Here is a 12,237-nt window from a genome sequence, read left to right as displayed (position 1 = left end):
ATAACCCCTAGACCCAACGTAGGAGTTATAATTGAATCAGGGTAGCCATGTTGACCTAAAAAATAAATTACATATGTAAAATTTTTAATAAATCATTTATTTTAAAAGAAAATATTTACCGGTACTAAAATCAAGTTTAAACCCATGCAACAATTTAAAGAGGGTTGAAAGAAAAAGTTTAGCTTCAATACGTATGAAATCGAGACTCCTTTTCCGATAGTCAAATTGGTTGTACATTTGGATAATTTGAAAATATAAACATAAACAGAGTGAGCTACAAGCTCAGTTTTCCCTCTAAATACAAACAACAATTTAGATATTTCATGCATGATATAAAAACAATAGAATAATCAAGTAACAGTAAAACCATATATTTATACCGAAAAATCATACAGAGTTCCTTTACCTCTCATCATAGATGAATAGAACGGAAAACATTACCTTCTAAAAGGAACCTGAAACCTCCAAAGTGGACTCAAAGTAGAAAACAAAAATAAGATGGAGACATTACCCTTCGAAGAGGATCCCATGTAGAAATAAGAATGCATTAATGAACAGATTTAAAATGATATAACTACAATAAAAAATTAGTCATAACTTAAATATACGTAACCTGAATATGTACATGCATATAAATAATATCACATCATAATAACAACAATATTAAAGGTAACAAATAGGACAAAGGGACACGCCTATAAGAGTTAAACTAAACCAAGTTTTACATTCCCATGAACAATAGTACTAGGTCTCACGGAACAGAAACACGTATCTCAAATCGAACGTACGAAGTTAAGCTAAATAGAGGAACTTTAGAATTACTGGGGAATGGTACAGATACATGTAACAATATAATATCAGAGAATAGGCCCATAAATTTCAAAATTTACTTAACATAATTATACTGCAAAATACTAAAATATGAAAACAAAACAAGACTTTTGGTCAAAATTTATCAAAAAAGACTACATAAATGGATTTAGGACATCGAAAACCATTAGGATAGAGGTATTTGAAAAAAATTCAACGGTTAAGGGTTTAATCAAAGTCAATGGGTCTGGTTGGTCAAAGTTATTTTAGTCAATAATCAAAATCAATTCAAGCACATCGATTCAGGCAAGCTTGTTCATATAGACCAGCTCAATCAGGCCAACATAACGAACCCCACTCGCTTATGGTGACGTGTGGGGTCCATGAGACCTCATTCGGTGGCCCAAAAAATATGAAATAATTCTTGAAAATGTTTTAAGGTACGATGAGTCACTTACAAGTGTCAGTTTCCTGAAAAGATCAATGTAGATGGGGTTTTTATGAAACCAAACTATTCAAACCTTCACTGATTGCAAATGGTGACAGTGAGTGGAAATCCAAGGACACCGGAAGAACGTGGTCGATGAGACAAACACAATGGTCTGAGAGGTGTCGAACACCACCCCACAGTTAGTGATGAATATAAGAAAGACAAAAACTAAACAATGATTGAGAGAGAATGAAAGAGAAGGCTGGGAAAAGTCTACAAAGCAGGAAAGAAATGGAGAAAAAAAGGGGAAAGGAATGATATAGGTTTTTAAAAATTAATTTATGGGCAAATTTTGCAACTAGTACCTTAACTTTTAGAAACTTGCAAAAGTTCTGAAAATTCCTATTCAATTCAATTTAACCCCAAAATTTTGGAGTGTGACAACTCTACCCCTTAACAAAATTTTGACCTTGAAATTTGACTTGACATATCAAAATGAGGAAAAAAACATCCTCACTGGCCCCCTGAATCTCTTAAACGGCCTTCAGAATACTACGGTTTCTCTATAATAGTTTAACAATAGATATGCATATGCTTATCATAACTTGACCCTTATAACTAAGCATCAGAATAGGCTCCTCTTTCAAAGTCAAAACAAATCTTAGCTCAATATTCTCAATAGGAACAACATAGGGGGTCAAAATAGTAAAACCTAATCATAAATACCATTAAGCTCTAGGAGTAACTCATGCGGTTATGCTACTAGTCTTACTCATCACAGAATCTGACAAGTTCCGGTGAACATCGGTCAACGGTAAATGATTCTCCCAACTGTCTCAAAAATTATAATGCATCAACACAATACATATTTCAGAAATTTGAATAGCTTGCTTGGACTGACCAGCAGAATGTCGATGATAAGTTGTACCAATATCAAGAATATAACCAGTTCAACCGGAATGAAATGACCAGATTAGATGAGACAAACAACAATAACCCAGACTGATTATTTCTTGAGCAGAGATGAAGGTGATTCACAAACAAAGTCCATAGTTAAATACTCATATATCCGCATTGAAGTCTATTTAGGTTGAGGTAACAAGGCAGAAACATAATTTTAGTTTACTTACTTCTAGTGTAATACTCGAATTGATTTACTTTATTAAAATACCTTTCAAAATTTCATACTTTTAACACGCACTTGACCACACATCAATAGATCTATAATTCCTTTGACAATAACATGTAATATATATACAATACATAAAAAATCCATATGCACGACATTCTTTAGAATACTTCAGAACTTATACACGAGTTTTAGATTAATGAACACCAATTTCATAGTTGACAATACCTGAGAGAGATTTGACAGTGTTGGGTCATTCCCCGCAGATGGACTAAATCAAACAATACAATTACTACATCGTTTCCGTTTTTCGGACATATTCATCAACCTGAATGAGAAAACCTTAACAAACCTCATAATTGATTTACAAAGAATTTAAAGGGAATCCAATGAGTATCGATACTCATTTGGTAGTACCGATACTGTCAGTTATTTTGAAAGGTGTTTAGATTCTAGTAGACAAAATTAGTACTAATACTCAAACGAGTATTGATACTACTTTACATAGTAGTATCAATATCATAACTCCAGTATCGATACTCACCTAGCCTAATGGTCATTAACAACTATTTATTTAAAAGTTACAAGGGAAGTGCTAATAGTCCTACCCCGAGTACCTTGTTTGGAAAGTTTTATTTTGCAACAATTAAGTCTCCAACGGCTACAAATTTATTTCAACATATACAAAAAAGTTGAGGATACTTAAAGAAGGTTACAACACCTATCCAAGCAATTCACATAAAGAGAAAAGCTCTTTCAATCTTATTTTTCATTTTCTCTTGTTAATAAAGTGTTTTTGTAAGCTTAAGTTGTAAACTCCTACCTTTTAGAGGTTTTCTTGTTTACACATTTCTTATCCTTTTTTAAATAAGAAATGGTTCTATCTTAGCCTTTGAAAAGATATGGATTTGTAAAAGGCTACTCTTGAGAATAGAAAAATAAAGAAAAAATTAGTGAATTTTTTAGAAATCCTTAGTTTGAAGCTAAGATAGTAGATGTAGAATTCATTAAGGAAGTTGAATCACTCTAAATCTTGTGTCTATTGTTTATCTTTATTCCTCCATTCCCAAAACTTTTAAAAAATCTAATTCACCCTATGTTGGCTATATTTTTCAGTTGTTTCATGGAGCCTCAAATCTTAACAATTGATATCAAGGTTTGACTTATTTGAAGATCTTACAACCTCTTGAGATGATATTTGAAGAAGCTCTATAAATTCCCGACGCAACCGAGAAGATGATTTCGACTTATGACAACCTCAAGGACTCTCACTCCATTACTAGGCCTCCTTACTTCAATGGTTTCAATTACTCATATTGGAATAATAGGATGAATTTGTTCATTCAAGCCACCGATCATGCGGTTTGGGATGCAATCATCGATGGTTCTCCTACCCCTCCAAGAAACCGATCGAAATGGACCAATAGAGATAAGAAGCTCACCCAACTTAACACTAAAGCCATGCATATTCTCTTTTATGCACTTGGCTTGGATGAATATAGTAGAGTATCTTCATGCTCTATTTCTAAGGAGATATATGACAAGTTGGAGGTGAACTATGAAGGAACAAGCCAATACAAGAAGTCCAAGATTGACATTCTCACTCTCAACTACGAGAACTTAAAGATAGAGCACAATTAAGACATAAAGGTGATGTCTGATCAGTTTACTTCAAAAATCAACGAGTTGAAGAACTTTGGAAAAGTCTATCCCAATAAAAAAAATAGTGAGAAAGATGTTTGCTTTATTGCCTACATCTTGGGAAGGAAAAGAAACTACCATCAAAGAAGCCAAGGATTTGGAGTTGTATACCCTTGATGAGCTCATCGGATCATTACTCACTCATGAGATTAGACTTCAAAAGAAGAATGAAGAAAAAGAGAAGAAAAAGAAAAGGTGAGAATTGCCTTCAAATCCACCAATAAGAGTAATCAAGACTCAAGTGAAGATGTGGATGAAGAAGAAGAGATGACCAAGCACTTCAAAAAATTCAAATGATTCATGACATCAAAAGAAGACAAGAAGCATGAATCAAGTAAGAAGAAGGGTCTCTCGGTGTTCTTTGAGTACTAAAGAACCAGATATGTCAAATATGAATATCCTTTTCTAAAGAAGAAGGGATTAAGCAAAAAGAAGGCATTTGTGGCTGCTTGAAGTGATGAAGAAAACTCTAATGGTAAGATGAAATAGTGAACCTATATCTTATGGAAATCAAAGAATATTAAAGTGTAACTTCTAACTCTAGTGTTTTGAATTCTTATTCTTTCTTCTTTTAGAGTTTCACCACATGAGTAAGTAATGATCCAATGAGCTCAATGAATATGTACAACTCCAAATCCTTGGATTATTCGATAGTAGTTGCTTTGCCTTCCCAAGATGTAGTCAATGAGGTAATCATCTTTCTCAATACTTTTTCATTGGGATAAATATTCCTAAAGTTCTTCAACTTATTGATTTTTGAAGTGAACCGATCGAATATCGTCTTTATGTCTTCATCAAGCTTCATCTTGAAGTTCTCGTAGTTGAGATTGAGAATCTCATTCTTAGACTTCTTAACTTGGCTTGTTCCTTCATGGGTCACCTTCAACTTGTCCCATATCTCCTTGGAATTAGAGCATGAAGATACTCTACTATATTCATCTAGCCCAAGTGCACAAAAGAGAATGTGCATGGCTTTAGCGTTGAGTTGGGCGAGCTTCTTGTCTTCATTAATCCACTCTGAGTGGTTTCTTGTCTTTTAAAAGAGTTACAAGATGTCTATGGTGAATTGTATTTGGAATTTAAGACCATGAATTTTAAATATAAGAAATAAATTTCTAAATTTAAAATTGAAAATGATTTAGTTTTGAAAGCAAAATTGGATTTTGAGAAACAAAATGAAATTTTAAAAAAATGATTTAAGATTTCAAAAATCAAAATCAAAGATTTAGAAAAAAAATTAATTTGAAAGTAAATCTTGAATGCTTAACAAAAGAAAAAGAAATTCTTTCTCAAAACAATTCATCTATTTTAAAAATGGCAAAATTCTCACATTGTCATTTTCATGGTCATAGTTCACATACTTGTCTCATAAAGAAAATAAAACATTTTAAAATTTGACAAGTATGGGTGTCTAAGGGTACTAGAGACATTGGAACTAACCCTCTAGGACCCAAAGAAATTTGGGTACCAAAATGCAAATGAATGTCTCTTGTAGGTGTGTGTTGGAGCAATAGTGATAAAGTTAAAGAATTTCAAATGCTCTATTCACACAAGGAAAAAGGATGGGTAATCTCTAACCATAAAGCCTTTTGATTTTTTAATTTTCTTGCCTATTCCATGTTTTTATGCATGCATGAGTGTTGATCATAAATGTTCACATGTTGTTTGTTTTCTCATGTATGTTGAAAAATATGCTATGATGATCATTTTTTCTTAATTAATTTTTTTAAATGTATATTTTCATCATAATATTTTTGGTCAAGTTGTACGTTTCAATGATTTTAAGCATTTTTTAATTTTCTTGACCTTAATTTGAATGTTTATGCATATTCTTTTCACTAAAATGATATCTCTCTAATAATTGATATCAATTTTAAAATGTATATCATTTTGTAACGCTTTATGCATATGATTTATAAAGTCTACTTCATGAAAAACATAAAATATTATAGAATTGAATATATTCTTTTGATTTCATGTGCTACTAACATATTTGTTCATCTTTGTTGAAATTCAATGTCTTTTAAGTGTCATTTTTTTGAATGCTTTAATTGAGGGGGAGCTTTTGATTTTCCAAATGATTTCATGTTAAGTTTTCTACTTACTCTCCATTATTACTTTGTACCTTAAAGTTTGAATTATTTTTTTATATAAAAAAGGGGGGAGAAGTATTTGTTTGAAAAATTCAATTTCAAGAATGAAAAGGGGAGATTAAATATTTTACAAAATACTTCTCTTTTTCATTAAATTTTTATTAAGGAGGGGTTTTGCCAATTTCATTTTTAAATGTTTTGTTATATCAAAAAGGGAAGATAGTTGAACCTATTTTGATATAACAAATTAGGGCAAAATGTTTTTAGATTTAATTGAATTTATTCAAAGTTTTTAAAATTAATTCAAAGTCAATTAAAAAAGAATTTGAACATAAAAACAATTTTATGGGTAAACAATACCGTTATTATTCTTACAATATTGATACCGTATAAAGGGTACCGATACTGTTCTTATAGTATCAATACCCAAGGTAAGAGAGGTATTGCTACTCATCTAGCAGTATCAATACTTCCTTTTGTTTCCAAAGGTGTTCAGATTCTGTAGGTAAAATTGGTACTAATACTCTCAAAGGAGCATCGATGCTACTTTACATAGTAGTATCAATACCATAACTCCAATATCGATACTCACCTAGCCTAATGGTCGTTAATGACTATTTTATCTAAAAGTTACAAGGGAAGTATCGATACTTCTACCCCTAGTATCAATACTCCCTAGTTTGGCCAGTTTTATTTTGCAGCAATTAAGTCCCCAACTACTAGAAATGACAACAAACTCATTCAAACATACAAGTTGAGGACACTTGAAGAAGGTTGCAACACCTATCCAAGCAATTTACATCAAGAGAAAAACCATTTCAATCTTATTTTTCCTTTTCTCTTGTAAATAGAGTGTTTTTGTGTGCTTAAATTGTAAACTCCTTCCTTGTAGAGGTTTTATGTTCTACACATTTCTTATCCTTTGTAAAAGGGAAGTGGTTCTATCTTAGCCTTTGAAAAGATAGAGATTTGTAAAATATTACTCTAGAGCCTAGAAAAAAGAAAGAACAAATTTGTGAATTTGTTAGAAATCTTTAGTGTGGAGCTAAGGTAATGGATGTAGACTTCATTAAGGAAGTTGAACCACTCCCAAAACTTTTCAAAAATCCAAATAACCCCCTCTTGCCTATATTTTTGGTTGTTTAATAGAGCCTCAAATCCTAACAGTGATGCATAGTATTTCATCCTTCGGGGTGATGCATAGTTTCACCTTTCAAGATGATGCATAGAATTCCATCCTTCGGAGTGATGTATAGTATTTCCATCTTTTATGACCATGCATAGTTCCTTACTTTAGTATGATACATTGCATATTTGCATACTTTATCTCTATTAAATAATTTTAGACATTTAAAGAAAATGAATAGATTATTCACAAGTTACATTCTTGTTTATAATTTATAGAAATAAAAAAAAAATCTTTTATGGTTATATTATTTAAGTCGTTTTAGGTGGATATGTTGTCTATAGAATATGGAGGTTGCCTAAATTTATGTTTTTGTTTATGTCTCCTTAAATTATTTTTAGTATGTTTTGTTTGTGTACATATAGGTGGCTTGAGAAATGAAGTAAGTAATTTTGCATCCATGTTTTTGGGTGAATCAACCGAGTATCATAGCATGTTTTGACATCCTCTATGAGTTTTTGGATATATTGACATGTATATTTGATATACCTATCTTGTTTTGTAAATGTCACATTTTACATATGATGGTTATTAGTAAATGTAATAGAAAATATATAGATAACAATATATAGTTATGTCTAATTAATTTATTTTGCTGATGAGATGAATACATTAACAATATTAGCAAGACTATAAATAAATATTTATGTTCATTTTTTAAAGGTATAAAATATTGGCTTAAATATAAAAAAGGTGCCCAACATATGTTTGTTTTTCTAGTTCAATGCCTAACGTTTTTTTTGTTCCAGTTTGGTGCCTAACGTTTCATTCTGTAACTCAAAATGGGTCATGTCGTGACAGACCGTTAAGTTTGGCCGTTAACCCATTAAAAATGCTACGTGACATATTTTTAATATTAAAAAATATTTTTTGCAAATAAAAAATAAATTAAAATGAAAAAAAATAAACGTTTTAACTTCTTTACCGTTGTAAAAAGTGACTCTCAGCCATCTTTCCCTCTCTTCTCCTTCTCCACCCTTTTTTTGAAATTAAATTCAAGAAATCTAAATCAGTTCTTGGAATCTACAGACAGAGAGTGAAGGACGCCAAGTGGAAGTTCAAGGCCTCGTTATGGTTCTAGGGTCGTGGTATGTTATTGTGGAATGAAAGCTCCCATTTGCATTTATAATAAGCCATGGAGTAAAGGGAATTTTGTTTTAGTGTTGACAAGTAAAAGAGGTAAGTTCTGATTTTATAAGAAATTTTGAGGGTTTGCTAACTTATTAGCCTAATTATTTTTTGTATACCGCAGAATCGGTGTAATTTTTTTCCAATGGGTATACAAAGAAGAAGACAATGGATGTATTGATGAAGATTTGAAATTTCAATTTGAAATGTTTATGACCAAAAATAGGAATTTGAAAAATGAAAACCAACAATTGAAGAAAATTGTAAAATCATATAAAGCAAAATGTGCAAAGAGGAGGACAAATGCTTTGTTCTATAAGATAATATTCTTTACTTCTTGGATAATGTTGGTCTTTAGATGAAGGATGGTATGACAATTGTTATGTGAAAAGAGGAGTAAAGTTGTTATGTTTGTGAGTTTCTTGTAATGTTGGTGTAGTTGAAGGAAATTGTAGTTGTTGTAATGTTAGTATGACAATTGTTACATTAGAAGATAATAAAAATTTAAAATGTTGTTATGAAAATATTTTGTTTTGTGTATGGAAATTGAATGCTAGCATATGTTTATATTGCATTGATACATAATTGTTTATTGAACATGAGTATATAAATAGTTGGAAAGTGATAGGAGTAAACGAAAATGTTTCATATATTGAAGTGAAGTGAACATCGCCAAATAGTGCCTAATACCATTCATCAATGTGAAATGCCCAAAAAGTTACATAACTAAATAAAATAAACTATCAATTGTCCAAATAGTTCGCATGACTAAACAAAGTCAAATAAGCAATTTCATGTGACTAAAAACAATACAAAATAAAACACACAAAAAACAGAAACTTCATTCTAAGGTCCCTAAATGGTTGGTTTAGGGAGAGGCTTTTTGATGGGAAGCTTTGACAATCTTGCTTGTGGATTAATGTTGGAAGTTTCCACTGAAGGTGACTGAGAAGATGCTGAAGGTGGTGGTGATGTTGTACCACTTGAACTTTGCATCCTGTTTGCAATATATGACCTTGTATTGGGTCGAGAAATGAGCACTTGACTTTGTCTTCTTGGCTATTAAAATGAAAGCAAATATTAGAAAATTAATTTTTTTATAAATATTTTAATTAAAGTTGTCTAGATTACTTATATTTAAAATTTGTAGTCATGTTGCTTCATTTGTGTAAATTCCAATCCCTTGCATGATTGTTCTTCCTCTTGGCCCATGTGTTGTAACATGATCTCTATGAGGAAGGGGTATTCTATTTGCTCGCACCTTCCTCTTTCTAGGTGTAGAGGTTATAGGTGGTTGAACAGTTGGAGTAGGCATGAACCTCATTTGTGGAGCAGTTGTTGTTGATAGTGGTGGAGCTTGTGGTGTTAAAGTAGGGTTGTAGTGGTTGTTGGTGCAGAAAAAGGAGGTCTAGAGGTTGTTGGTGTACAAAGAGGTGGTGTTGATTTAGTCCTTGTTGAAGTTGTTGGTGGTGGGACTTAGTTTTCCTAAAAATATAATAATTGGATTACAGTCATCTAACTGTTACATTAAAGCAAAAGAATGAAAAACCAAATTAAACTTACACTGTATTGGGTTTTTGATGGACAAGTTCTTAAATTGTGTCAAGCCTGCCCACAAACTCTATAATTCATTTTCAATCATATCCTTCTCATCTTATTTTTGCTGCTGCTGGTTGTGTTTTTACTTTTCAATTCACCTTATTCTCTTCTCCTTTTATGCTTTGGTCTTCCATGCATTTTTCTTTTAAAATGTATATCAATCTTGGGCATTTCTGTGTCTTTTCATTACTTTTCACTTGGAATAGTAGGAAGAACATCATTGTACAATGCTTGATAAATCTGAGTTTTATACAGGCTAAATGCATATGATTCTAACTATTCTTATTTATATTGTAGTACACACACAGCATGAGGGCATGATATTCCTGTGAGATCCCACACTCTACAAGTGCATTTCCAGTACCTAACATCAACTACAAATATGTCCTCATTTTGTAAAGGCGTTATGCAAACAAATAACCCCTAACGTTTGACACTATATGCATTTCTGCCCAAATCATTTTTTTTGGAGAAATTGTACCGACAACATTTGATTATGAGGCATAAGTCCCCCTCTTTGGATGGAAACGATAAGTCAACTGACGGTCAACGGCTCCAGCTGACTAAGCAAGAACAGGTGGACAACGATGATGGCGTGGTGTGTCCACATCATTAATATATGATGATGTGGAATTGACATGTCAACTTTTGTAATTAAATTTTAATAAATATTTTATACCAATAAGCGAGTGAAACGTGTCACTCTCCTACTGGTGCATATTGGCATAAATGGATAAAATACTAAGGAGTGCTGGGGATGGGAATCGAACCAAGGGCAAGGGCCTGAAATAGGATGGCCCTTGCCACCAGACCAGGCATGTTACTTGGTTATTATGTGGAATTGTTTGTCCTTGATGTGTGTAAAGTCCCCACAAAACAGTTCTCCTAGGATAAGCCAGTATCTCCTTCATTCACGTTGACTACTAAAGCCTCCTTTTCATCCTCAATGCGAAGTTCCTCCAGATTCTGCACAACATCCCCCATCCGACAAAATGAATCAATCTCATATCCCCACACTCTAAACAAGAGACCAATAAACAAACCAACGATATCAACAAATGATGAGAGCACCCTCAGATCACAACAAACCAAACAAACCAGCAGTAGAACAGGGCAAAACCCTCTAATCATCTTTTCTCTAAGCTTCACCTCACCGCCATTGAACAAACTAATCAAAGCTTTGTTTCTTGAATCTCTTAAATCTCTAAATTGGGTTAAACTTACCAAGGGTGTACATTTTATTTTCCAGAAAATTGAGCTCTTTCAACCATGGAGCCAAACGCAAGGACGGCGGAGACCAGATATAATTTAACGGCGTCGGACGGGGATAAAGTTATGGCATTCTAATCGCTCCAATTCACCGACGAAATCCACCGTTTGATTTCGGCTCCGCCAACTGATAACGCCAGTTCCTTCACGGCTCTGCTTGAACTATCGTCTCCACAAGCAATTGAGCTTCTTTACTCTCCTGAATCGTCGAAGCTTATCCCTGCTTTGCCTTCGAACGTTGAAGATTTCAAAGACAACTTCCATTTTCCTTCGAATACTTGTTTGATTGAACGAGATGCAAGGTTTTCTGTAGAAGTTAATAACAACAATGAGAGTGAGAAGAGTAAGTCGCCTGAGTCAAAAAATTAAGCACAAATCTTGAGAAGGCGGTAAAGAGTAAGCCGGCGGAGACCGATCATCCCAGCCATTGGTTTCCGATCCAACATTAGACAAGCAGAATAACAAGAGAAAAGATGGAGAAAATAAGATAGAAAACCAAAAGCAAAAGGAAATTTTGATCAATGGTTTGTGGGTTTTCTTTTTTGGTAATTTTTTTGATTAATTTGTTTTCTGAACTTGCATAGGTTAAAGGGTCAACAAAGAAAAGCAAAACTGCGGTGAATGAGAGTTCAGAGAATGCCCAGAAGCTGCCTTACGTTCTCGTGAGAGCACGCCGGGGACAAGCAATGGATAGCCATTGCCATAACTTTTTTTTTATATTAATCTGAACATTTATTATGGGTTTATTAATATTTTGTTACACATAATAACCAAGTAGCATGCCTGATCTGGTGGCAAGGGCCATCCTATTTCAGGCCCTTGCCCCGAGTTCGATTCCCATCCCCAACACTTCTTAGCATTTTATCCATTCATGACAATATGCACCAGTAAG

The 12,237-nt window shown here is 33.0% G+C and overlaps 1 pseudogene; it reads left to right on the top strand.

Annotated features, from left to right (window-relative positions):
• Positions 1-11,345: 11,345 nt before the first annotated feature.
• Positions 11,346-12,073, top strand: LOC120135627 (annotated as a pseudogene).
• Positions 12,074-12,237: the final 164 nt, after the last annotated feature.

Source organism: Hibiscus syriacus, unplaced genomic scaffold (genome assembly GCF_006381635.1).
Source record: "Hibiscus syriacus cultivar Baekdansim isolate YM2019G1 unplaced genomic scaffold, ASM638163v2 tig00110610_pilon, whole genome shotgun sequence".
Classification (NCBI taxonomy): domain Eukaryota; kingdom Viridiplantae; phylum Streptophyta; class Magnoliopsida; order Malvales; family Malvaceae; genus Hibiscus; species Hibiscus syriacus.
The sequence above is the reverse complement of the archived record's forward strand: the minus strand, read 5'-3'. Positions and strand labels throughout refer to the sequence as shown.